This window comes from Camellia sinensis, chromosome 6, assembly GCF_055761805.1.
Source record: "Camellia sinensis isolate YWXY chromosome 6, ASM5576180v1, whole genome shotgun sequence".
In the NCBI taxonomy this organism is placed as follows: Eukaryota; Viridiplantae; Streptophyta; class Magnoliopsida; order Ericales; family Theaceae; genus Camellia; species Camellia sinensis.
The window spans coordinates 204,339,574-204,345,447 of record NC_138966.1 but is presented as its reverse complement, the minus strand read 5'-3'; positions in this window follow the sequence as shown (position 1 = coordinate 204,345,447).

Below are 5,874 nucleotides of genomic sequence, written 5' to 3'. Positions count from 1 at the left end.
ATAAGTCGTATGACATAAATATGTGATTTATGTGAATGTATCAGTGTTGGCCATCTATCAATTGCTAATCTTTAGTCCTTGTTCATGGTTGGTTTAGTGTATTTCTACTGGGCTGTGGCTCGCCCTATATGGGAATATCATTTTCAGGTACAGGTAGCATGCCACCTCCAAGGACATAGCTTGGGAGGCTAGAGGCGGACATAGTTTTGTCGTTTTATTCTTGATGTATTACATGTAAATTCAAGCCAAGGGCTTAATGTGTAAACGAGTTAGTACTCTTTTGTTGTAACCAAGTGTTAACTTGGAAAGCTGTAAGCCCATAGGGCATTTTGCTTTTGTTGTTAACATGTGATACTTTTGTAATGAAACTCTGATGAATAGAAGAATGTGGTTATTTCATTTGTCAATGAATGTCTTAATTGATGAGTTTAATGTCATTATTTTGAGGGCGTTACACTTAGAGAGAGAGAGAGAGAGTTACTAGTGAAGGAAATGAAGTTGAAATGGAAATGTACTAGTGAAGGAAATGAAAGTTGAAATGGAATTGTCAATAAAATTAAGATTGTATTACCTCATACTAGAAAATTACACTTCATATCCATCTTTTCTCTAGCACTTGATTTTATTACCTCAGACTAGAAAAACCCATATCAGTATTCAAACATAAATTGCAATTTCTGATCACAAAACCCATGTACTAATTCCACATAATGTTCAAATCAAACAAATCAATAACTCTCCAATTCACCAAAACTCTCACATTTCATGAAATTATCCAAAAAAAAAAAAAATTGCCCTTCTATTAACACTAAATTTACATTCATATAAGCATAAATACAAACAAAGAAAATGGGATTTAAAAGGGCAATACCATAGCTGTAAAGATTAGGCTCTGTGAATTGTTTGCTTTTTCTATGAAGAGTTACTAGTGAAGGAAATGAAATTGAAATGGAAATGTTAAAACTTTCCACATTGATACCGCAAGAATATGGAAAAAAATGAACATTGATTTCACGATAAAAGACACTCCCTCCCTCTCTCTCTAAAGTTGTGTAACAATCTCTATATCTCTATCTTCTGTCTTTTTTTCCAAGAATTACAATCGATCAGAAAGTTCTTTTTTCTCAACAACCACCACAATCCATTATTAAAAAACCCTCAAAATTTTCTCGGTTTCTTCGATCCATTTTCGGCAGCTGTGGCGGGAAGTTTAAGTCGGTGGAGAAGACATTAGTTGAGTTAGAGGAGTCATCATTTACTCTCCAGAAGCAAGTTGAGGATGTCGGGAATGAAGAAGATGAGGATGAAAAAGATGGGAATACAGATTATTCTTTTTCTTTTTCTTCCTCCGGCTTGGGCAGTAAATCCAAAGATAGAGAGGATGAAGCATTGGTGTTACAGATTGAGAGAGGTAAACAAGAATCTGCAGAAAGCTTGACTCAAGTGGTTGAAGTTGCTGAAGGAAGATTGAAGAAATGGAAGAAGAGGAGTTGCAAAAGAGTATAGAATCGAAAGATAAGAAAGTTGATGAATTGGAAGAAACAATCCAAGACTTGAAAAGAGAACTGGAAATGAAAGGAGATGAAGTGAACTTGCTGATGGAGAATCTCAGCATGATTGAGGAAGACTACGGGCACTTTGAGAGCCGTGTTTATGAAATTCTAAACGAGTTTCAAGGTGTAAAGAACAGGGTCAGAGAATTGGAAGAAACAATCGAAGAGAAGTAAGAGAAAAATATTGCTGATCAACAGAAGATTCTCGATGAGAAAGAGGGTCTTATGGTACAGGTGAAGGACCTGGAGCGGGAGGTGGACTCTCTACGGAACCAGAATAGTGATCTGGAAGAGCAGCTAAGAAGTAAAAACCATGAGACTGATTAGCTGCAAGAAGAAGAAGAAATGAAGAGCTACGAAGATGATGATGATTTTGAGTTCCCTTGTGTGTGTGAAGACCCCAGGCCTGTTTTCCCTATTTTCGGCAGAGATGAGCTCGATGGAGTTTTGGCAGGAACCTACTGCGTCTCTGGAAGAGTGAAGTTGACGGTGGCCAGAGGTGGAGTGACGGTGGCGCAAGAGAGAGATTGGAGGCGGTTGTTGATGCCGTACAGGCAAAAAGGGTTCTTTGCTAACGTGAAGATGTTGACCAGAAATGTCAAGAAAATTGGAAATGCTCTCAAAGCTATTATCTGGTAGAAGAAGGCCAATCAATAGTGTTCTAAATTTTTATTTTTATTTTATTTTATTTTTTTGTATTTATGTCTATTATTATGATTTTTAGTTGATTGTGATATTATGGTGTAACTTTTACTAGTTTAGATTTAGATTTTTTAAAAAAATAGTTTTAGCTTTAGATTCATCTAGACAAGGTAGATGAGAAAAATAAAAAATTGACACAATTTTAAATAAAAAAAATCACTAAAAACAAAAAAAAATATTTGAAATAAAATATAATTTATTTAAAAGTTCCCAGACAATTAAAACTTAACAAGCTTAAAAAATATATTAAAAGTTTAGTTTGTTTATCATTCAAGTCAATTTCAAATGAGTTTTAATAAAAAGAAAATCACAAATTAAGCTAAAATAGTTTGATTTTTTTTAAAAAAGTTCTATAATACTTATAAATTATATCCTCCAATCATGATTGAAGTTTTTATGCACTCATTTAAGTAAATATTTCAATAAAAATTCCAATGTTAAACTTTTATTCTGTTTGGAAATTGATTGTTGCGCTATTATGTAATTTAGTGGGCTTTCTGAACTATTTTAAGTTTTCTTTTTTTACTTTTAAAATTTATTTAATTTAAATACAACTAAAAAGTAAAAAAAAAATATGAACATAATTTTAAAAAATCACTAAATATAATTTTTTTTTTAAATTTCTTTACAAATATTTAATTTTTTAAGTCCATATAAGTTAAGAAGCAAATTTTTTTAAAATATTTAAAATTTTCACTAAAAACAAAAAAAAAATTAAAAATTATTTTTATGATATAATTTTATATTTTATTTTAATGTGGAGAGTTTTGATTTTCTTAACTCTATAATTCAACAATGGTCTCCCCAAATATTTTTTTATTAAAATTGGATTGAATTAAATAGAACTAAGTCGGATAGTTTTGCCAAGAGAAAGTGTTGAGCTTTTGGAATAAATTATGAAAAATTACAAATGAATGTAGAATATTAAAAATACTTATAAATATATGGGGTGTGTAATTTTTTATGTGTAAAGAAATTACAGTAAAAATTACATCTCACATTTTGGTAAATAATTTTTTCATTTCTCTATTGTCTTCTAATTTTTTCAATAATTGTTGAGAGCAATAGTCACTAATCAATAAATAAAATTAAATGGACAATTTTTATCTTTGGTTAATTTAATTATGTAATTATGTAATTTTCATTACCGCAATACCATCACACTACCATAACTTTAAAATTTGCAATCTTGTTAACTATTATATTCAATATTTATTTCAACTTTTGATAACTTTTATTTATGTGTATAGATATATATCATTTTATCTCAATTTACACCATTATTTGATACATAATTTTATTTTTACTCAGTTCTTACCACCTAATCCCTATAATACCATCACCTTCATCCATCAAATTCTAAAACTAAACCAAACCCCGTTAACCACCATATGCTACTCGTATCAATGTCGACAGCCTTTCCAACCCCCTTCTCTCTCTATCTTTGTAAGGCCCCTAAAATATGTATTTACTTTTAAGACCTTAATGATGAATTATTTTCTTAAAGCCCTCATTTACTTGAATTAATTCGAATCTTGTCGGTTAGCAATTTCTATTTTTATTTTTTTTTATCAAAACATAAATTTCTCTAACCAGATTAGTTTCCCTAACTTAATTTAATTCTACCTAGGTTGCATGTAATTTACTTCAAGCCCTCATTTCTTTTTTAAACTTGCCCCAAAATAGTACTTGTATCTTGTACCTTGGTATACCATCCATCTTGCAATATATATATATATATATATGTGTGTGTGTGTGTATAAACACCTTGAGGGATGTGCCTAGGACCAAAATTAATAAAAAATTTGCCCCATCACACTCCCCCAAGGCTAGCCCTCCTAGGGAAAGGAGAGAGAAGCCAATTTTCTAAGACCATGATTATGAGATTCTAGAGAAATACAACCTAGTGACCTACCTAGGATACAAAATCCAAGAATTAGTTTTATTACAACTAGAGGTGGCCTAAACCAATGGAACACACCTTCTAAATCCCTTCCATTCCTTTAGAATTCAAGCAAAATCCTAACTTTCTATCCAATTCCAACTAAAGGGCTTTTATGTCATTTTATACCAAAATTTGCCTATATATACCACACCCCCCTAGCTTACAAACTCACACAACACCCTCACTCACACACACATTTTGGTTAGAGAGAGGGAGGAGAGAAAGGAAGAGAAGTCTAGAGGAGAAGGAGGAGGAAGAAAAGAGAGTTTCTTGTGCAAAGTTTGGAAGGTAAGCCACCAACACAACCCTCTCTTCATTTTCTTTTCTAATGCATGTTTTTAGAGATTCTAAATAAAGTTTCAGATCTGTTATTATCAAGTTCCTATGTTGAAAATACTAAGATTTGAGTATTGTTTCCATCTCTCATGTATTTTACCCATTTTGGCACAAAACCATCTTCTTTTGTACACATCTCTCAACTTTTCAAGGGTACTCTTTCAAACAATTTTTCTGAGTTAAACATGTGATAGTTAGCATATTTTCTTCACAAAAGAAATGAAACTTTCCCATGGTGGAACCCCCTTTTTTATAAATTTCCTTGTTTTGGGCATTCCACCTGAAAACCTGTTTTTTTTAGTCAACTTTCAAAAATTCCAGAAAAATGTACAAAAATATTCTGAACCTATATTTTATGTCAAAACCTTCCTTAAGGAGTTAGCTTTCAACTAAAATTGGTTTCATCGAAAAACATTGAATGGTTTGCAAGAAAATCAAGTTTTCGTAACAGTCGACAGATCTGGGCAGATTTTGGAACAGTGCTGAACTATTTTCTAAATAACTTAAAATCGGGAAAAGCAATCCCATTTCTGAAAAATGTTCTAGGAACTAGATCAAATTCTCTATGAACCATAGGAAAACCGAGTCCGGTGGATGAACCTAAGTAGTCCTTCCATATTAACCTTCATGTGATGTTAAATCTGGAAATTTGTTATGTTTGGATGTTTTATACCCTTGTATTCATGAAAATGTTTAATGGCCTATTATCATATCTTGGCATAATGTTGTATGGGTATGTTATGTTATTTATCTTCTTATCTTGAGGAGGCATGCTTATGTGAATTTTATTTTATTATTTAGTTGGACTAACCTTGACTTAAAACACTTAATTCAACGGAAAACCTAATTGGGTGGGTATTGGGTTTTCGAACACTTGAGTAATGAAAAGATGAGAAAATGTGATATATGGTCTGTTGGGATGCGTTCCCTATTTGAGGTTAAAACTTGCGCAAGTGGTTTTCGGGACCCTTGAACGGAGCGGTTGTATTCGGACCCTAGGTGGTTTGGTGTAAGGAGGGATTCGGGCAAGGCCCTATTTTTACCGTCTCTTTTGAGGCCCTACGGTTGGCGCTACGCTGTATATAACCGTTGGTAGGCATCCAAGGTTAGTTCTGCAACAAAGCAGCAAAAGAGGGGGCATACCGAATAATCCGCGTCCGATTCTTGTGGTCGGGAGGACGGAATCTCTTTGGGGGATTTCTAGTTACTAACATCTGACTCAACTCTTAATGTATTTATTTGTTTATTGGAGTATCATGCTTTACTACTTGGTGCTATAAATGTGATTGTGTATTGGACTAGGAAAAAGGGATGGGGTGTGTGTGTGTTTACTGGGCA